The sequence below is a fragment of the Rousettus aegyptiacus genome, unplaced genomic scaffold, assembly GCF_014176215.1.
Source record: "Rousettus aegyptiacus isolate mRouAeg1 unplaced genomic scaffold, mRouAeg1.p scaffold_m13_p_6, whole genome shotgun sequence".
NCBI lineage: Eukaryota > Metazoa > Chordata > Mammalia > Chiroptera > Pteropodidae > Rousettus > Rousettus aegyptiacus.
The window spans coordinates 83,202,707-83,225,406 of record NW_023416309.1 but is presented as its reverse complement, the minus strand read 5'-3'; the positions used below and the strand labels follow the sequence as shown (position 1 = coordinate 83,225,406).

The following is a 22,700-nucleotide window of genomic DNA, read 5'->3' as shown; positions in this document are numbered from 1 at the left end:
GAGTGAACAGGGGTGTAATCATGTATGTCAACATTAGGTCATCTGGTCAACTCCAGGAGAGGCATTGGTTTTCCATTTAGCTGCTGCAGCCACAGTTCGCTGGACTTAGGTAACTACAGTCGAGATAAGGAGATAGGTCTCCCCAACAATGAGGCAAGGGTTAAAGAAGGCAGATCTACCGTAGGGCACTATACTCCAAAGAAGAAGGAGCAAAAGGCCAAGTAGAATATAAAGAGGAATAAGTAGGATTGCGATGATAGTAAATTGAAGGCTCTCATCATGATTATTATTATGACTATTCACATGTTGCCCTTATGATATGTCCATGAAATATATATGATTTATGTGATTTTACAAATGAGAAATAGAAGCTGAAAAAATTAATTACACCCTGCAGTTGCAGGCACTAGTGGACCAGAATCCAGTCCCAACTCTGTCTGATTCCAGGGCTTTTCTTCTTTCCACCATATTAGTATTTCTCAACTGTAGCTGCACATTAGAAATCCCCAGTGAGCATTTTAAACATACAAAGGCCCAGGCCTTACTGCAGACCAATTAAATCACAATCTCTTAAGGTCAAGTCCTAGAATTAGTATTTTTGTAGTGAATCTGATATGCAGCCATGATTGATAGCACCCTGTAGAATAGCACCATGCTAGTGAGAGCCCCTACCAGTGTGATATCAGAAGTGTGACCCACTCTCAGTGCTGCTAAAATTATCCTACATGACAGTGGCCGGTTTCTGTTTGGTGGCTAGGGCTAAGTACCACTCTGATGACATCTGCACCCTCCTGCCTGTAGTCTCAATTCCTACCACCATCCCAAAAGATCATCACCCAAGCCTACCAACTGACCAGTCTGCTAATATAAACAGCCTTTTAACAGCAGGCTGATATTATCCTTGTAGGTTGAGTTTCTCAGGAAGTAAACTCTGGGATGGAGATCAGCATGCAGGAAGTTTATTAGGGCATGGTCTGGAGATCAACACCTATGGAAGGGAAAGGAAGGTCAGGGAGGAAGCCCTTCAGTGCTGAAGGGGCATCTGAGTGGCATGTCACAGCATCACATTAGCTTTTAGCAGTGGGATAGATTTGCATGGGAGCTAAAGAAAGATCCTCCTCTCTAGCTCTCCAGAGAGTTAGAATAACTTTAGTGGAGTCTGGCATGGCGTTGCCTTGAACAAAGTTTTTATTTACCTCACTCTACAATAGCATTACAACCCTTCTGCCTCTCTGGGAGCTTCACTCAATTTTCCTCAGGGGCTCAGCTAAAAACAGTGTGAGAGGGGTTTGGCAGAATAGCACTCCCAGTGGCCTTCAGCAAAAGTCTGCATGGGGCTGGCACACTCAGCTCTCTCTCTCCCAGGGTAGCTTGGGTGGGGCGCGGCAGGGTGGGGGATGAGGGGTTGGAGGGTGGGAGGGGGGGTGTTACAGGAGCCATTTTTTCCCTTCTCTCCACCCAGATTTACTGTGTCTAGGAGTCTGCGACCAGTTTCCAACATGTTGTCATCCTCCCCTCCTCAGTAACCAAGATCGAAGTTTCCTGTTCTTGCAAGGCTCACAGGGAAATGGGGCAGGGTGCAGGGGTGGGGTACGGAAACTTGCAATGAAATTGCCCTATTGCCATTGAAATGGCATCCATATGGAAACAGCTGCTGTGTTGGGGGAGAAGTGATTTATCTCTATCTGGAGGCAGGGCAGATATGATGGGGAAGAGCATTTCATGGGGATGTCTCTGCAAAGGGTGAGGCGCCAAACCTGCAGAGTGTCAGCAAGCAGTGTGAGCTCCTCAATCTTTACCTGGGTGTTGTAGGTGTGGGTTAGGGTACTCGGAAGAAAAGAATGAAAAAATAGGCAAGGGAAAAAAATGGAAGTCCCTATGGGCATGCCAAAGAATTTGGACTTCGCCCTGAAGGTAAAGGCTCCCCGCTGAAAAGCTTTCTTCAGCATGCGTTGTCACGTATTTTTAAATGTGTGATGTAATAAAGAAGAGTCTGTCCCATTGTCATTAGTCCATCTTCCACTCCCCAGCCTCACTTTTGCCTTCCGCTGCTCTGATTTCTCTTTGTCTATCTCAAATTGGGTATAAATAAATAAACCCACTTTGCTCCACCAGGCTCTCTCCCAACATCGATGGCTGTTGGGTCTTCTTCACTGATTCACACGCGCATAGACTGTCATGCTGGAAGAGTCCTGGGAAATCATCTGCTAACCTTCATCCTCTAGTCCCACTTTAAGGAGAAAGGCTCTGACTCTTTAAGAGCAGAAATGACTTGCCCAAGTGCACACACACCATCAAGGACATGATGGGACTAGCATGTTTTTCTTTTCCACGTATCAGGTCAACTCATTCTGTTCCTGTTCCAGGAAGAAAAGTTAATCCTGAACAAAACTGTGCAGTTGGGAATTTTGTCTTCCAAGTCCTCTTCCTAAAATCTCTTCTGACTCTGCCTTTTCCTCACTGTTGAGATCCTTTCATGTACTCCTCAGCACAGAGAACCTTCCTGGAACTCTACCCACCTCTGCTCTTTTGGAAAAATGTCTCTGCTTTTCTTTATAACCTCTTGTTCCATCAGAATCACGTGGTTCCATCTTCTTTATTATATTAGTGATTTCCAAGGAAAAGTGGATATTTCACTAAACTAAGAGCTGGAAGATAATGTCCCAAATCTGCCACTTCTTCTGACATTGTGCAAACACCTTAATTTCCTCATGTGTAGTCAAGGTCCATTTTAAATCTCTTTAATTTCCTTTTACCTCTGATATTCTGGGATTCTAATTTATCCAGTGGCCTGCTGGAGTCAGCTCTTTCAGCTTTAAGAGAATCCATTAAGTATGTTGCTTCCCAACTCCTGTTCTGTACCGGTAGCTTGAAATCAGCCACAGTGGGAGTATCTACATCATGGAAATTGACGAATGCTAAAATCCAGTCCTTTTTTGTAAGAAAGAGCTGGTTTACTAGCACCCCTACTGAATAATGAATCCATCCCCTCATATCTCAATCAAAAGGAAGTATCTGCATTCTCACAAAGAATCTTGACAGCAAACAATACCTTAACCCAAAAGAAAGTATTTCTGATAGTACAGCAAGGAAAACAGGAGGTAAACGTAAGGCAACACAATATGATTTTTCATCGCCCATTCCATATCTTTGGTTCATGTTCTCTCCACCTGGAATTCCGTACCCCATTCATTCATCTTCAGGTCTCATAATTCTGCTGTCAATAATTTACTAGCCAGTTATATAAAATCTCTAGTTTCCTAGTCAAGATTAAATTTTCCCTCCAACTTGTAGAATAAATACATGAGCACATTTTTCTCCCCACCTGGACAGTAGGTTCCCTGAAAGCATGAACTGTATCTCTTTTATTTCCTTCCCCAATTGGGATAGCACAGTATCCTGCAAACGTTGGGTGTTCAATAAATATCTGAGTCCTGAGAAGCACAGCATTTGGCAGATGTGCAGAAGACGTATGCTTCCTTTTTATTATAAACTATTTTTCTTGGAAATAGAATATAAGCTTATGATAATGAGCTTAAATGATGCAAAACTGTATAGAAAGAAAAGTAGTCCTCCCTCCTTCCTATTCATTATTCTCTCACCACCGCTCCCAACCACAAGTAAGTATATTACCAATTTTTTTTTATCCTTCCAGAAATAATCTACACATACACAAGCACATATGTCTGTGAAGAGACTTTTTATTTTGCACAAATGGAAGCACACTGTTCTGTAAGGTTTCTTTCTTAATATGTCTCAAACACAGCTCCATCTCAGCAGAACTAAATCAACCCCATTCCTCTTCAAGGCTGCATGGTAGTCCATCATATAGATGGATCATGGTTAGGTCTTGGATATTTCCAAGAATGTGGCAATATATCCACATACATACATCTTTGCCCACATATACAAGTCTATCAGTAGGAAAACAAACCTAACCATAGAATTTGTCTCAAAGAGTAGGCATGTTTTTAACTTTGATAGATATTGCTACATTTTCTTCTAAATGCATAGAACCTTGAATGCTGTCCTCTCTCTAGCAGTCTTTATCTACTTCTTCTTTTTTACCCATTGCTCACTTCTGCCTTTTCTGGCATTAGAAACTGCTGTCATTATTTTAACCATTATTCCACCAAGTGACCAGAAGGTGACAGAGCCAACCAGCTTTGTGCTGCCACAGCATGGTATTAGACAAATTACTCATCCCTCCAATGAACAAGTGCCTCACCTCAGCAGGTGAACCTGTTGACATTATTTCTTTGAGCATACCCTATTCAGTCTTTCTGAGTTGCCTCCATCATTGTTCATAGATTAATATCAAGATAGGGAGGAGACTCAGCACAGTTACCACTCATCTTAGCCACTCCCTCCAGGGCAAGGAGGAGAGAGACCAATGGCTGCAAACAGCGCTTCCCAATTCTCTTGCAGGCAAGGCACCAGCCCCCTCTGTCTCTGATGTCTCTTTCTTTTTTACATCTTTGTTTTCTAAGGTAGGTGCTCAGTTTAGTTCTAGATGTCACATTTCAAGAGCCAGGAATTCCTGAATTCTATCCTCCTGACATCCTTCTGCACTGTGGGGTTTCAAACTAGGGAGTTACTCCCAAAGAAGAATAGCAAGATAAGCAAGGAACATTGTTTTCAGAGCTGGGAGAGTCCCCAGTTCTCCTGACATAGGACTTCTCTACTTCTCTAGTTAGTCATGCCTGTGTTCTCTCTCATTCATTCTCTCTCTCTCTCTCTCTCACACACACACACACATCACACACACACACATCACACACACACACACACACATACTCGTGCCAATAATTTTTTATTCTAACATGGCTGAGTCAGCAAAGTAGGCTTGACATCGCTGTAGGCACAGAAGAGGTAGACCAGAGGAACATGGTTGAGCCTGCTCTGAGAAGTCTGCCCTGCCTGTTCTCTTTACTGCCTCGTGGCTGGACTGCAAAGAGGAGATTACACAATAGTGCGAACTCTTCACCCACAGTGGCCCTATCCTCTAGTCAAACATGGCCCAGTGAGTATTCTGGACTCTGAACTGTCAACTCTACCTTCTTGGGTGTAAGTTAGAAAGGGAAGGAGCAGAGAGGGAGAAATGTTGGCATGGACATGGGTGGGCCCTGTTCTCAGCAACCATCATGGTGAAGGAATTTGAAAGTGTACCTTTTGAGGTCAATGCTCCTGATTTCACTAGACTTAATTATCTCTGTATACCCAGTGCCTAGCATGAAAAATCTCACCGAGGACACTTGGGCTGGAGGAAAGAAGCCTCAAAGAGGACAGGTTACTTTCTCTGCAGAAGCCCATTATGGAGAAGAGGGAATGGATGGATTCTGTGAGTTTCCAAGGCTAATTTTGAAAGTGAAATGATGCTAGAGAAAGACAGATGTCAATTGAACATATGCAATCCTATCGATAGGCAGATTATTTCAAATAGGGAACCATCTGCCTTGGGAAGTCATGATTTCCCCATCACCGGAAGCATTCAAATATAGGGGGAAATGTTCTGGCAGGATTCAAAAACTAGAGGTTTGGGTTGAGTGAATTTTGAGATTTCACAGCCTTTGAGAATTAAAGATTAAATGTTCCTTTCAGCCTAGAAAATCACGTTGTATGCCATCAAACACCCTTCTTTTTTAGTACTCAGCTCAAGCCTGAGTGTGTTCGAGGTCTATCTGTGGCAGTTAGAGGAATTGTGTAGTCCAATAGAGAGCTATTCTCCATCCAGGGAATATCATTCTCCAAATAGAGACCTGAAATATTTTTTTTCTCTTTCTTTCCTCCCTTTAGCAAAGCAGAACCAGGGTTGAGTCATCAAGCGGCCTGCTCATTTAGAAGCTCGCTCATTGTCTAACACAGGCAAGGATACCGCTGTGGTGTATTGGTTAGATCACAAATAAATATTTTATCTCCGGCCTCAGCAGAGGTGGAGAAATGGGCCTTTCAGAGATGAGTGGACTGTGGTGTTTGCTATTGGCAGTGTTGACTATTTAGAGGAGAAGGGCGGGGGGGCGGGGGGGGGCCTGTCATTCACTTGGATCATCAATCTTGAAGCCCGAACCACTCCGAACTCTAGGTCCCCTAGAGTCAGAATTTGACAAATGACAAAATAAACTCAGCATGCGCAGACGAATGAGGGGGCCCCCAGCTATTAAAATGCCATTGCCATCTTCCTGCAACTGCACAGCCACGCTATCCTCAGCTGCCTGTGTGGGAAAAATCCCCAGTGGGACACACTGACGGGCACCTGCAGTAATTAGCAGCTCCTCCCAGGCTCCAAAGTCTGGCTTAGTTTCTAACTCCCATCACCCTGTGGGAGGCTGTCCTCTAGGAGTCACCAGGCCCTCAAAAATTAAAACAGAATAATCAAACAGCAAAGACGAAAGCCCATGGGATAAAGTGGAAAAGACTGGCCATGCTAAGAGCTAGTTATTCACTGGCAAGAACCCTGGAGTGAAAATGGGAAAAAGGATAAGTGAGCATGTCCGCCACTATAACGAATGGTCCGAGCTTCATCTATTCATCTATTTGTTCTATGAAGACTTTGAAGTCCTGCCTTGATTTTGGCCTCATAAAATGGGTATGAGTTACCTCAAGAACAACAACATCTCAAAATGCAGGCATGAGTTGGACCAGGGAGCTGGGCTCAACGGCAGTGAGCCCGGAGGTTCTGCCAGATAGAAATGCATGGACTACTCCCTGCTCTGCTCATTAGCTAGAATTGGACTTAGTCACTGTGGAAATAATTTTCCTTATCTAATGTAGCTTACTCCACAGGTCCCACACAGGTTCCAGCTGGAACAGGAAGGAGCACAGTCTTCAAGTATCGTGAACTTTTGGTCAGCTCCCTAAATGATGTTCAAACTCAGTGTCATGGACACAAAATGTGATCAGAATCTGTCTTTTTCACCCACCTTTCTCTCTCTGATCTGTTATTCTTTACTTAAGTATCTCTCTGTCTCTCCCTCTTTCTCTGTCTCTTGATTTCTGCCTCCGTATTTCCCTCTGGAATGTAATGGGAAGCATCCTACAGTTCCCAACACAGTGACAGGCTACTGTAGACATGAGGTCAGTGGGCAATAAGAGGGACTGGGTGATCTTCTACTGAATGAATCCTCTCTCTCTATTGTGTGTATATATGTGTGTGTGCCTTTCTTTCCCTTTCTCACTCTTGCTCTTTCAGAAGAAAAAAAAATACAAGGACCTTCAAATGAAAGTTCAGGAAGACTATTACATTTTCTACTCCAAGCCTGTCCTGTTATAGCTGAGCCCCAGAGAGGATAAGTGACTAAAGTCACAGAGTAAATCAGTGCAGTTAAGGGGAAGGCTGAAACTTAACCCCAAGTCCCCAGCAGGTGATCTAAACGCCTTCCATGAGCTGTGAGGGGAATGCTGGGAGCACAAATCAGAATATCTCACCAACATGCCAGGAAGGCATCAGATCTAGATGTAGCCTGGTTGGGAAACTACATGTCCTGATGAAAGGTTAGAGAGGAAGAAAGATGGACATTGAAGAAGGTCCAGAAGAGACAAAGAAACTCTTTGGAATCTGTTCGATGTCACCGTATATCCAGGAATATTATATGTCATTTTGAGAGAAGAGTGGGGCTGTATAGGATATCAGTGACAGAACCAAATTAAAATTTAAAAGAGAAATGTGTTTGGCATTCTTGGTGTAAATGGACTTTGTTAAGGACCCAGGTGTCCTGGGAAGACTCTAGAGTGCCTGCCCTCAAATTCTCAATGGCCTCAGGGCATGTGAGGCCTAGCCGCAACTAAGAAAGAGCCCCACAAGGCAGACTCATCCCTCCCCAGTGAGGTCCCAAATGAGCTGAGGTGTGAGCCTAAAGGAATAATTCCAGCTGGGGGCCTGCTCAACTTCATCCTACCCAGGACTTCATGCCACCTCCTTTTTCTTCTCTCCCTCCTCCTCCTGCCCATGGGCGTTGTCAGCCCCCCAACTTAGAAAATCACGCCCTTCCTCATCCCTCACATCCAAACTGTCCCTGTGTCCTCTCTTCTCTACCCACTAGATTGTCATAGGACTGATCCCTCCAGTCTTCTGTCTGCTATTGATGGTTTAACCTTTTCAATGCCCTCCTCTGCCTCAGACATGGCCCCACAACTAGCTTCCTTTCTTGCACCTTCCTACCTCCAATGTCCTCATTCTAGAAGCATCTGTTGTGTGTACCTTCCACATTCAGGGTCTCAGGCTGGGTGTTGGAGAACCAAGCAGTCGCAGGACTAGGATGGGTGAGTGACATGTCCTGGGAGCAAGATTTGGGAGGCAGTCATATTGCACAAGCTCAAGGTCAGCCTGAGAGTGAGGGCCTCCTTAAGTGTTGCTTCACCCTTGTCCTCCCCCTTAAACCAAGTGTGAATACAATGGAGTGGGTTCTGCCTCTGTAGAGCTTACCTGCTAGGGAGAGATGGGCAAAAGTCAAATGATCAAAATAAACTGGGCCAGTGCCGAGAAGAAATGGGCCAGGACGCTAAGAGAGTGTACAGTATGTGGGGCCTGAACCAGTTTGAGAATGAGGGGAATGAAAGGCTTTGCTGAGGAATGACATTTGGGCTGAGAGCTGAAGATTGAGTGAGATCTAAGGAGGCTGGGGAAGAGTGGGTCAAGGACAGAGGCCAGAGGCATAGCGGGTGAAATCTGCAGCAGAAGGGAGTAGATGTGTATGAAGAACCAAACCAAGGGAGTGAGTTTGGCACAAGATGATGTTAGGGAGGCGAAATAGGCCCAGGCAAGGCTTTAGCTGGCTAAGAGGTAATACAGAGTCCAGCCCGGAGGCTATCAGAGCAGTCCTAGTGAGGAATGTCTTGGGGGATGGCATTCCCAGCAGAGTGGCAGCTATGGATGGAGAGATATGTGGGTAGCTTGGAGAGATACTTAAAGGGTAAAACTGAGTGGATTCATGCTGCAATTAGGACCAAATTGGGGACATTTAAGAAGGCATGTTGATTGATCCATGGTTACTCATTGGCACTAATGGCTTTAATCAAGGGAGCAGATCTCAATAAAAACAAATGATTCGTCTTTATAATAGAAGTGTCAATGGGCCTTTAATGAATAAATTTGCTAATTCCTCTTTCCTATTGAAGCATTCAGTCTTGGGTGAGAACATTAAGGATCTTAACCCTGAGTCAGAGCTCCTACTTTGGGGGCTATGTCCCACTTCACTTGACTTTGAGAACCTCAGAAACATAGAACATCAGGGGACAGACAGCATGGCATTCCCTAATTGCATACCTCCTATGTTCTCATCTCTGGAGAACCCTGCCCTTGAACTCTGACCTCAGAAGCCAAGTGCCTTTAAGAAGCATCGCATGGGGAACAAGTACAAAAAGAGGGCAACTTGCCCATAGCACCTTATCTGATACTATGATGAAGGCAGCAAGTGTGTAGGGGCTCTTTATCCACTGCCTTCACCTCTAGCAGCTTTTGGCTGCCTCATCGTCCCCTGGTCCCTCTCACAGCCTCAATTCTTGGCCTAGTGCCAGCTGCCTAGAACCCATTTTTTAAATCCAAATTTGTAGTCTACGGCCATGCTACCCTTAACAAGCCCAATCCCATCTTATCTCGAAAGCTAAGCAGGGTCAAGCCTGGTTAGTACTTGGATGGGAGACCACCTAGGAAGACCAGGTGCTGTAGGCAGAAAAAAATAAATAAATAAGGGATTGTAAGCTGACAAGGTCTTTGCAATCTGTGAGGTCAACCAAGGGTTGCCTCGCCTAAAAAAATAAATAAGTACAAACATACATACATACATACATACATACATACATACATACATATTATGATTCCTTACAACTCTCTGGATTTGGACCTATCACAAGATACCACTTCTCTCCGTCTTTGTGTTACTCTCCTCACGCTCCCAGAAGCAGCAAAGATGACCCAGGCAGCCTTCCTCTAGGCCTACACTAACCACCCCATCCCCAGAGATATGCCCTATAACCAGCCCAGAGACCACAGAAAAAACAGAGAACCTTTGCTCTACCTAATGGATATTTCATAGCTTATCCTTATTGAGATTTTAATTCTGACTCTACCTCTTCCTCGCCTTCTGACCTTGGGCAAATGATCTGACCTTCTGTAAAGAAAGATTAATGTTGACTTTGAAGACCATTGTAGTAGGGAAATGCTTAGCTCAGTGCCTGGCCCATAGAGGCTCTCGATAAGTGAGTGCTCCCCTTTTCCTTCCTCTCTACAGTTACCATGAACCACAGTATGAGAGATCAGGATCATCATTACTGGCACTCAGGCTGTCAACAGCATGCCAGGACCACAAAGGCTGTGGGATCTGTGTGGGGCTGGGCAGCCACGCATGAGCTCCTGCTCATTTCTTTTCAGCCTGGGAGAAAGCAATAGGACCATGGAGGGCTGAAAAGTGGCCCGACCAAGGCTTGGGCTGACTGAATCAAAAATGACAAGCCTGTTGAGACATCCACCCCAGAGCTTCATTTTATTACTATTTGGCTCCAATCAAGTACAAAAATATAAGTTCTCCTTCTGGTTAACTGGCAGGGCCTCCATGTAGCAAAATTTGCTAATATGTCAGAATTTCAAATGCACATATCCTTTGACCTAGCAATTCTACTTCTAGTGATATAGCCTAAAGATTTGAGGGAAACGTGTATACCAGGATATTTATGGCCTTATTGTCTATACTAGCATAAGGCTGGAAACAATCTAGATGGGGAACTGAATAAATAAGTTATGACATATTTGTATAATGGAATATTATATAGCCATAAAAAATAAAGGCATCTTTCAAAAAAGGAAGAAGCAGGAGGAGCCAGTGCCTGAATGCAGCTTAGGGTTTTGTTTGTATTTTATTGAACTTCAAATCAAGTCATGGCACTCACAGGTCCATGCAAGCCTTAAACAAACCACCTTGGACAGTAACTAATGAATTTGATCTCCTTTCTATATTGCATCCTAGAGTTGGTGAAGTGGTTTCACTTGTATCTCATTTGACTTACACAGAGACACTGTAGTTAAAGTGGACATCATTAGCCCATTTCACAGGTGAGGAAACTGAGGCTCACAGCAGCCCAGAGACTTGGTCAAAATCATACAATGAGTATAGGGTAAAGCCAGACCTCAAATCTAGGGCAATAAATGCTAAGGCTCTTTTTCTCCTTCTCTTCATCCTTCTCCTTCCTTACTCTTTTTCTCCCCAATGCCTCCTTGGTTCATAAACCACTGACTCAGAATGAAACCAGTATGCCTGCTGACTCTGTGAGCCCTCCAGAGCAAATAGATGCATGGGTTATCTCCAGACCTAGAAGAACCCAGAGTACCTTCCTCTCCTTTCCTGTCAGCTCCTCTCCCTCCAAAATCAAAAGCATCAGTTGGCCAGTGAGGGAGACCTTTGAAAACTTTCATCCAATTACCATTATAATTAACATCAGATTGACATAATGACAGACCAGCTCTGGAAGTCTGGCCCAGCTGCACTGATATTCATTTGGGGACTCACAATTAGAGAAGCTCTTTTTAACTACCTCAAAGTTTTTCTGATCATTTGAGGACAAATGATAACAATCATACAATCCAAACCAAAAACAATAGGGTGGAAAATTGCTATTCTAATGAAGATTCTGAGCAGGATTGCTGTGAGGGCCTCACAGAATAGCCCAGGCCATACTGGCCACCTTAGAGAAGGAGCCTATGTTTATTGTGGTCTGTAGAGTCAACTTGACTGTGATCATTCATGTATCATTCATTCATTCACTCATTTTTTACATATCCTTTCACTTATTCTAATGTTATTCTTACTTCTATTTTCTTATGCATTTATTGACATCATTTGTTTATTCACTCTTCTATTCTTTCATTTATTCACACACCCGTTCATTCGACAAATATTTTGTGAACATTTCTGTGCCAGACAGTTTCTATAAGAATCTGCTGTCATCCACTTCAATCCTAGATATCACTGGCTGGATACAAAGGAAACTCCTGAACTTGCAGTGTTTACAAAACGATCCTCAGCCCAAGACGAGCTGCAAAGGAAAAAGTACTGGCTGAACACCTTTACCTGTTCCTCAAAAATGATACAGTAATGTATCAGGCAAGGAGCAAGGGAGGGATGTCCAGAGGGTAATCCACTCAGGGAAATGTCTTGACAAAGACAAGGGTCTAAGACTGGCAAAAGGGGGTGATAGATGGAGGAAAGAATGAACGTGAAATTCTCGTGTTGAAAAACAAACACTGACCACAGCCTGATCTGATGGGGATGTGCAAGGAGGCTAGCGGTGAGTAAGAGGCACAGGGAGGGACTTGTGCTTCCTTAGGGGTCTTGAGTCCCACTTGAGTGTGTTCCTCAAAAACAGTAGTTTTAAACACTGACATGCAGAAGCTAGCTTGGATTATTGATATTTTTCTCAACTCAGAGATGAAAACAATAAGCTAAAGACTAGGGTTCTTTCAATTAATATTTTCCCTCTTTCATATATGTTTCTAAATCATTAATGTCTCTTATTCATCTAGACCAGGGTCTAGTATGAGAGAGTATCCAATTAAGCACAAAATTATGTACTCATTGTTTTGAGTTGCATGGTCCAGAGCTCTGTGGTTTCTGGGTGTTGTGTCCCTTCATCACGTTTGCCTGTAGTTGTTGTATAGGGCAATCTTGTAAGAAATGCTTAGAGTAGCCAGGCTCAGAATACCAGGGCTAAATTCCTCGTTACTGACTGTCTCAGGAGGGTACAGTTCCTCAGGTCTGCCTGTGAGAGCTTCCACATCATCATCTTTGAAGCTGACCCTGAAGTTAGTCATTTGCCAATGTCTGTCCATCATCAGTGGTTGTGAACTGTTATGTCCAAGTCATTGTAACTACACAGAACAGATAGGGCTCTGCTGAGTGGTGCTAGAGTAAACTGCCCTGAGCTGTTTGGATGGGTGCAGGCTGGGCTGAACTGGATGAACTAGGTAGATTTAGACAAGTGGAAACTGGACTGATCTGAATGGAGCAAAACAGTGCTAAAATAGAACAAGCTTGGCCAGAAGGTCACCTACACTGGGATGGGATCCTGGAGGATCAGTTCATAAAACCCAACTCAGAATCAGTTCATAAAACTCAACTCAATTATATTCCTAAGGTTTATCAGCTGAGGCTCTATGGCCTGTACCCTTCCCCCTAGGCATAAGGAAAATAGTCTAGCTCCCTCTGCCATCTCCTCCTCAAAATTTATCTTTCATCAGAGCTTTAGAAAATACTGCTGTCTGCTACAAACTTTCATCTTCTAGTCACAATTTCATTTGAAATGGATGAGTTAATTCACGGGGAATGAGGTTATAAAAGAATGGGTGTACATGACCATGGCTGAGAGAAGGTTGACGTTGACTTTGAGCATCTCTACAACTTTTCCCCAGTCTGCCCAAACTCCTGACATTAATTTTAGTGTTAATGTTAGGGTTATGGTTAGGGCTAGCCTTGGAGTTTACTCAGACAAGGTGTTAAGTTCGATCCCTCGTTTCTTCTAAATGAGAGGAAGATAGCGGTCCACGTAGGGCAGCTGGCTCCTTGGAGATCACTTCAGTTTCTATGCTGATACCTGACTGCAGACATGTCTCATTTCGCTTCAAGAACCCATGCCCTGAATATTGGTGTTGATGGCTTATGGAATTCAGGACCAGCACTTTCCATATACACTGTCTTCCCTGGGCTCACTGATCTTCTCGGGCATTTTCCTTGTCTTCTCTCATCTCCTACTCTCTTCGTTCACTCCTCCCTGATTTGTGTGGCTTTCTCACTCTGCTGCCTTCCCCCTGGGATATCAAGGAGGCATTACTGGTTGTTCTGAAAAAATGGATTTGGTGCTCTGTAGTTTCTGGACTTCTCCCAGGTCCTGCTAGCCAGCCATCCACCCATCCATCCATCCATCCATCCATCCATCCATATTCATCAATTTTTCTGTTTATTTATTTCCAGTTTTCACCCAGGGTATGGAAAATAAAGGCATTGTTACACTGATGAAGAGAGGAGAAAGAGAAGCTGGTTATTGTAAGTGTGTTATCAGACATCTAATAAGCACTAACCAATTTTTGTAATTGAGTGTTCTATTCTACCATTATCTTACAAATGGTTTGTTCCTATAAGTTAATGTTTATCCCACATTTTAAAGACAAGCAAAATGGGACTCACATAGCTAAGAAGTACCACAGCCATATTCAAACTCTGATCTGGCTTTTCTTTACTTTACACTGAAATATCCTGTCCTCCCCAAAACCTGTGGCCACAACCCAAAGATGGCTCCGGGTCTTCTTGTTTCCTAGTGTTCCTGCCACTGCATCACATTGCCATGACATTTGTTAGGGAATGAAAATTAGTCAAAACAGAAAGGGGAAGCTACAAATGAAACAAAGGTTGGTTATTGAATTACGCCATTTTCTCTTTTTTTAAAACATAACTCAGTCAAATTGATTTATGTGCAGTGGCCCAGGCAGTGCCTTCTGCATGTTAAACTCTGCCCAGGATCTGAGCAAGAAAGGAAGCTCGTGGGAAGCTATTCCTGAGGCTGCCAGTGCACATGTTATTGTTCTTATAACGGGTTAGAGCCACACATCTTGAACTGGTGAGATCTGGGTTTGGACTTAACTGCTATCCCACTTTAACAGGAAGGGTTTGGAACTGATGTCATCATGCCAACACCAGATGCCATTAGGGACCTTCTGATGAACCAAGTTGCCAGGCAGCACCTTCCTTGCCCTACCCTGATATTTGATTTAATACCTAAGTTGACCTGACTGTAGACTGTAGGTCTACCAGGCTAAACCAATTCCAGTTTGGCTCCCAGAAGTCTTTGGACTTGATTAGCTTGCAGGTCCTGATGATTTTGCATTAAATCCATTTAGAATAAATCATTTATCTGATCTAATTTTCCTGGCCTGCAATTCAAATTGTTCTCTGATCAGATTGTTTCATTACCAACTTTATTGGATTAATTTTTGACTAATATTCCTGGAACCTGATAGGACTTTTCCTTTTTTCTTCATCACTTGAAAAAAATATAAAGCTGAGAATTTTAGGAGAATCAGGTCTATGCTTGCCCAGAGTGATGCATCATGGGAGTATCACCAGGCTGTTTCTAGGGATGAGAAGAAAATATAATACATGGAGAGAGTCTTAAATGATCAATGGCTGTTAGCCAAATAAATCAAGGATGTTACACAGTTAATAATAACAGCTGGTTGTCATTATTTGAGTGCCTGCTAGCTCTAGCACAGCTTTCAGAGATTCAGAATAAAATAGCAATTATTAGAACAGCTACTGGAATCAAATTGTCTGTGTTCAAATCCCAGCTCAGCCACTTATTACTGAGTGACCTTGGGCACTAAATTACTAGCCTTTCTCTAAGCCGACTTCTTCACGGAACTCTTATTCCCGTGCCCAGCACACGGCAAGTACTCAGTGTCAGCTGTTGTTATTACCTGTTTTGTTCCCATCTGCTACAGTAGGTATTGTTATTTACATTATACAAGTGAGGAAACTAATACTCAGAGAAATTAGCTAACTGGATCACGTGGCAAGGAAATGGCAGAGCAGGAAACCCAGTTTTCCCAGACCTTGAACCCAGGTCTGTCATGGTTAAAACCAGGGTTCTTTCAATTACACTTCGCTGTCTCTTTTCCCTTTTCTGTTTGAAAGTGTTTATAGGCCAAAATATTAGTCTGTTTTCACATTCGACATTTCAGCATCTCATGGAAATAGTTTCGTGAGCAGCCCTTTGATCTTCCAGAATTCTCTAGGCTCTCATTATACTTGTAAATTATTTAGGAGTAGAAACATACATTCCATATCTTTTTACATTCCAAAGTTTTAGCACAGTGCCCTTCCAATAACAGGAGTCAGAAAATAATTTAGCAAATGCTTGCATAGAGTTTACTATGTGTAGGCCACAGTTCTAAGTGTTTTACAAACATCTACACACGTAATCCTCACAACTCTTCTCTGAAGAGGCTACTGGTATTACGGTGGAGGAAACTGAGGCATAGAAAGGTTAAGAACTTGAACAGGGACACACAGCTATAAGAGAAAGAATCAGAATTTGAAGTCTGTACTGTGCTACGTTCTGTGTTTGATGAAACAAAAGAAAGAACAGTCAGAACCTGACCTTAAGGAAAATTCAGTCTTGTACAGATAAGACTTGGCCCAGACACTATTATTTATAATTTATGTCCCACCCACATTACAACAGGAATGTTAACAGATTGCCTTTAAAGAACTAAAAATATACATCAGACTGCACCATAATGGTCCCATCTCACCAGTTCTGTGGGCCATACACAAGCTCACTCCACTTCTCGAATGCCCTTCCACCTGGAAAATTCCCAATTACGTATCAAGCTTTCCCTACTCGTACCAATTGTACCCACGAGATTTTGATTCACAGGGGTGACTGAGTGATGACACAGAGAGGCCAATGCCTTTGAAAGATGATTTTTATTACTTACATTTTCCAAAAAGAGGGGACGTGCCATGCCATGCAGGACCACATGGAAAAGCACCAGGTTTTCTCAGGAGGCAGAAGGTGGTGAAGAGAAAGCAGGGCCCAGAGCCTGGATTGTGCTGTCCATAGGAAAGGCCAGGCAAGGAAAACAGCTTAGGACTGGCAAATCTGAATGATGTTGGTGGTCTCTAGTTATCTGCACCTGACCCCAGAGTGATTTAGAGCAGAGGAAGGAGTATTGCCTCTTGAAATGTTAAAAGCCAGATAGAGGAATTGGTTCAGAGTTTGGGCTGTGGCTTGGTTGCTGTATAGGAAAGGTGTGCTCCTGAGCCCTTTGTCATTACTAAGAATTGATTATCCGTAGGAAGGACAATCTCTCCCAAAGTCAATAAAGTCATAAAAACCAGAGCATAATACAGAAAGTAAAAAAATACAGTTAATATACTACCCTATAGAATGTCCTCCATTTCTCTATTTCTATGTTCTCCTCATTTCTCTACTCTCATAGTATCTGGACCAGAGTGCTAGTTAAGATTTATTCACATTTACTAACATAATCTTCCTCTGTGAAGGCAAAGATCATGTTTTATCCATCATTCCAATCCCAATGTCTAGCATGGTTCCTGGTACATGCTATGTGCTTAAGAAACATTTAATGATTGAATGAATGTGAGAGAGACCTAAAATGGTCCAGAAAACAGGAAACAGTTGTATCAGAGATGACATCATACCTGTCTCTACTCAGAGTGTCCTGGCAATGAAGACAAAACAGAATAAAAAGAGAAAGAAGGAGAAGGAGGAGCAGGAGGACCCATATGGGTCCAGTTGCTCCCACTGCCTATCAAACAAGTCATTCAAGGTTTTACGATAGAAACTTTTTTCTTGGTATTAACTTCTCTGGGGTACTCACTAAATTGAGTCTCAAAGAAGACCATTGAGTAGTAATATATAGACAATATATTGGCCAGAAATACCTGTATAGTCTTCATATAGTCATTTTACTCCTTGAGCTTTGATAAATGGAAAGATTATTATTGTAACAGCTGCAAAAACACGTCCGTGTCTATCTAGGCAATAAAGTATAAACATCCTGCTCTCTGGGGATCTCACAGGATGTCCACAGCCCGGAATGGTGTGTGGCTAACCCAATGCATATGTTGTTTCTTTTAAATGTCATCCAGTATGCATTTGATGGAAGCTGAAGAGCTGTCAGGTCAAGACTGAGCCTTAGAGAAGGGTTTGTAGTACACTTGATTAGAAATAGAGCTATCTGCCTCAGATGTTGCTCCCATATCCTGGAGGTGGACAGCCTTTGAGAGCTTAAACACAGATCAGCCTGGAGCTCCTGGGTTTATTGTCTACCTCTGCTCTTGTCTTGAAAGTGTTGTCTGAATTCTTGCTCTCAGTCTTGTCTTTTTTTCTTTCTTTTTACTTTTTTGGGTGGTAAAGGATAGTTTTATTGAGGTATAATTCACATACCACAAAATTCATGCATTTTTAAGTGTACGATTCAATAATTTTTAGTAAATGTTCAGAGTTGCACAACCATCACCACAATCTAATTTAGAACATCCCATCACGCCCAAAAGAAATCTCATTTCTGTATTTGTAGTTACTCCTAGTTCCCATCTCTGGCTCCAGGCAACCACTAAACACCTTCATCTTTGACCTTATCACTTCAACCCTTTCATATCCAAACTGATAACTCAGGCTGTTGGGGTCTTTCAATCAGTAACATCTTTTTGCTTTTTATGGAAGACATTATAGAAGAATTGAAATTTGTTTTCACTTAGTGAGTGACTTAGCAAAACTGTAGTTTAGCATCAAGCTGAAAAGCCAATAGTCAAAAATAACAAAGCCACAAATCTCTCCATAAATTTTTCACTGACAGAGGACACCATCTTCCTGATAGCCCAGCTGCACCCTTGTTATGAGACTTGAGCAAGTCACTTCCTCTCTCTGGGGCTCAGCTTCTTTATTCAGATGATTACCAAGGTTTCTATCAGCTTTAGGTTTATAAAAATCTTTAATAGAAGTGAAAAGGCATACAAACGATGATGAAGGTTGTTTTCTTTCTCAACACTCTTTCTTGTTCAAAGGTCAGGAAATTCCACACCAGCGTGAGTGATCATTTTCACCTCCCCAGGTGCTTGTGGCCAGTTCCTCCGAATGGGGCTTTTCACTGAAAAATAAAGTACTTTTTAAAACGCTGTAGTTTCCTTTTTAAGACATTTTTTTTTCTGTATGTGAGAGATAAGCAACCTTATTTTAACTAAAGCAGCACGTGGCAGCTACCCATAAGTAAATTATTGTTGAATGCGAAGATAAGATCAATCCAACTAGACAGCTGATGGGGGGGAGAGATGTGACCTTCTTAAATATAAATGAAAAAATGATTCCTTCTGATTGGAAGAAAGGATCCTGGGGAGTGGAGTGGGGAAGCAGTATGCCTGTCTTCTTTCTATTCCAATCTTTACAGCCTGTATAGTCAGCTTCTTAATATGATGAGACACCTGTATTCTGCTAAGGATGCTGAGACTGGTAACCAGGGAATGTCACATAGGCTCTCTCTGAGTCCATTCAGGAATTCTGGGTAAGCCCTGCATGGTCATCGATGATGGGTTCTGCAGCCAGGTCCCAGGCTGGACCCCTGAGTCGATTTACTATCACAGGGAGAAGCAGCAGCGCCAGAGGAGAATCTAAAGTAGAAGTGGAAATACTTTGACAATAGCAAGTTATGGTCAAAAGCAAATTTAAAGGTAAAGCGAGACCATAAAATACAAAAGACTGAAGCTTAAAATGAGTCTCTGCATGGAGTTCATCATGCAAGGCAGTTTCACAGATTTAACTTTCCACTGGCAGCTTTTCCATTGGATTTGGGGCTTGCAAGAAGCTTCGTCTAGGAGACAAACATGAACCCAAAAGAGAAAAAGTGCAAAAATCCTCCAAGAGCATCCCTAGGCAATAGCTGTCTTGCCCCATGGGCTATTATGGCCCTGGAGAAAAATTAGAGTCAGAGAAGAGAATCAGTTCTCTCAGAATCTTCTGGGTCAGTCATGTCATTTGAAGATACCTAAAGCTCCCAGAAAGGTCATTCTCCAGGAGAGGGAGCTCCCATAACTTAATTTCCTTTTGTTACATTATGAGCTTCATTTTCTCCCGCTTTCACCTCCTTTCTCTCTCTTTCCCAGGCCTGCCAAGTCCTGTTTATTAAAAGTGTTGTGTCCAATTTACCCAGCTTTTAATTAAGCTGTCAAGTTGAAACGGGATTGTCTCCTGGGAAGCGAACAAAGATTTTACGGTCATTTAATTTTTGCTTAGGATTTAAAATCTTACTTCTGGCATGCTTAAAATTATTAATGAGATCCAGGAATTCTTGCCCATTCATGTGCATTACAAGATATAAATCATTAAGCTCAATTAGGGGCCAGGGAAACTTGTGAAGTTAGAGTTGGAGGTTGTGTTCAATCACATCTATTCAAAGCAGCCAAGCGATAGAAGTGTGACTATCAAGGGCTGGGTGGGGAACAGATGGCAGAGTTAGGGAGAAGGACATGGAGATGCAGGAAGGAATGGAAGGAGGGAACATTAGCATGGCCAAGGGGTCAAGGACTGGGATTCAGATAGAAGAGCAGGGAGGGAAGAAGGGGAGAGAGGAATTAAGGAGGTGAGTTACAAAGAGGCAAGGTACACATTTGTAGTGCTCACCAGTAGTTCTGGTTCTCCTCTTCTTTCAAACTCAAGAGAAAATTATAACTCCCTAACCCCATGAAGTTAGGCATGACTATGTAAGTTCCTTTGGCTAGTTAAATAAAAGCAGAACTGACGTGTGTCTCTTCTGTGGAAGCACTTAAGAGCTGGCATGCAATTTCCCTTGTTTAGTCATCTGTTAGTGTGTTGAGATGGTGATGTCATTTACATAGTTAACTCTCTGTCAGCCTGGGCCCCTGAATGACTAGGATGATCAGAACCCTCCAGTGACCTGCTTTAGATATGTAACGTGAATGAGAAATAAACTTGCGTTGGTTTAGGCCATTGAGATTTTGGAAGTGTTTGTTACTTTCTCATAACCCAATCATTGCAACTGATATAGGTGAGTTGAAAGCAGAGACTCCCGTTTGTAACAGAGGGAGCTTGGTGGGAAAGCCAGGTAAGAACCAGAAAGAGGAAAGAAGAAGGACAAGTGAGAAACAAGATCTGAACAACTTGAATTCTCAGCCTGTGGACAGCAGTTTGCATAGAATAGTCCTGTGGAAGGGCATCACATGGAAATGAATCTTAAGTATATGCTGCCTGCATGGTTCTAGGAAGATGTTAGGTCCTTCTTAGCTCTCTGCATAAAGGCTCCAGTTTCTCCCCAAAAAGAGATCTCTGGCTCTGAGATCTTCTCATTATCAAGGATCTCTCACAAACTCATCTACTCCAGCCAACGTTCACCCTTTGCATTTCCCCTACTTTATATCTCTCTTTCCTCAATACATTTCCTATAGTCCTCTAAGCTCACTTCCTCTTGCTTGTTCTTCCCAAGACCAGAAAACTAGTCCCAAGAATGTTCAAATGCTTCAAACTGTAGGTTCTGGAAGACCCAGAGGCTAGCTATTTCCCTGTAATGAAACCTTTAACAAGATTTCTCAGGTACAGCAAGGTGCATAGCACTTGGCACATAAGGGCCTCGACATCTGTTAGCTTCTGCCCTCCCTCAGGAAGACACTTCTCAGGTCATTTCTGCATATCCTACTCCAGGGACTGTCTATCGAATGGCTTAGCAGTCAGAGATGAAAAGAGAGAGAATTTGGTAGAAAGACCAAATTCAGAAATTTGCAGCTTCTACCCAGACCAGCCTCTGCCTGATCAAGAGAGAAATTAACTGTGTTTAGTTTAGAATAGACTTCTTGCCCAGACTGGGCAGACAGGTGTCTAATGCCCAGAAGCTGGAAGCTGGGAAGAGGGAATACATATTATGTAAAAGAAAGGGGTTATAAAAACGTGACCACACTGAGAACAGAAGTTGCCTCTCAATCACTGTGGAGTCTGGACACTGTGCCTATACATTATGCCCAATGTGAACTGGGCGCACAGGTCAGACTAAAATTAAGATGGGAGTAGATTTTTTCACCCTAACACCACCTAAGGATGGAGAGTGTGTTGAGCTGAATCAGGAGAGAGTGTAGAAGATGGAGGTGGGGTGGGTAGGGGGTGTAATCACTCAGGAGTGTAAAGATAAGCCCTCTACCTCAATGCTACCCTCCCTTCATCCCGGTGTGCCTCTGGCTGACCCCAAGTTTGCCTTGGCTGGGCAATTTCCTGAAGGCTGAACAAATAGGCTTTCGCAGATGTTTTTTTTTAAAGTGTGCAGATTTCCAGTAGTGCCAGATTATCTGAAGAGGGGTTTATTAGGCAGATCTCAAGAGCAGATGATGGAGAAGAGCCTCATGAAAGACAGGACCTTGGACCCAAAAAGCCATCAGGAACCACAATACATATGACCCTACCTTGCTTCTCCTGGGCCCGCCTGATCTCTCATCTCTATCCATCTCTGTGTCTGTTTTACTTTCCTCTCTCCCTCCAACCTCCTTATCTCTCCTTCACTGGGTACATGGTAAGAAATGGCCACCCAAAGTGGCTTTCAAATCTGGGATTGCATTAATCTGCACTGACTCTGTTATTTATTCATTTATTTTCTCATTCACCAAATATTTATTGAGCACTTACTATATTCCAGGCCCTGTTCTGGATGTTGGGGACATATTGGTGAACAAGATAAATAAAAGACTCCTAATGTCATAGAGCTTACATTCTACTGTGGGAGGAAGAGATAAACAATGAATAACAAGCAAGATATACAAGTAACTTACATGGTACATTAAAAGGTGATCAAGTCAAGAAAAAACAAACACTTAGAGTAAGGTCAGCAGCCCAAGGAGAAGAGCAGACAGAGGCGTCTCTCCGTGCCTTTTCTATAGCCTGCCCTGTTCCCCCATCATGGAAAACATCCCAGTCTAAGATCTCTTTTTTCACTGTGATCTGCACTGAGAAGGTCATTACCCAACAAATATAAATCTCTGTGACTAAAAAAAAAAAAAAAAAAAAAAGGGTTATGATTAAGAGAGATTTTAAAATAAGGTACAGTAAATTAGTAAATTATTCACAATAAAACTGAAAGCTCAATCAATATGAAGAGTAAAAAAAAAAAATGTTACAGAGCTGAGTGGTGGACATTGCCTAAT

General features: G+C 42.8%; 1 protein-coding gene and 1 pseudogene across 2 annotated transcripts in view; both read left to right on the top strand.

Annotated features, from left to right (window-relative positions):
- ASIC2 (acid sensing ion channel subunit 2) overlaps positions 1-22,700 on the top strand; it is a 929,683-nt gene that overhangs the window by 573,945 nt on the left and 333,038 nt on the right. The gene's annotated exons all lie outside the window — the stretch shown is intronic.
- LOC118604703 lies at positions 9,549-9,667 on the top strand (annotated as a pseudogene).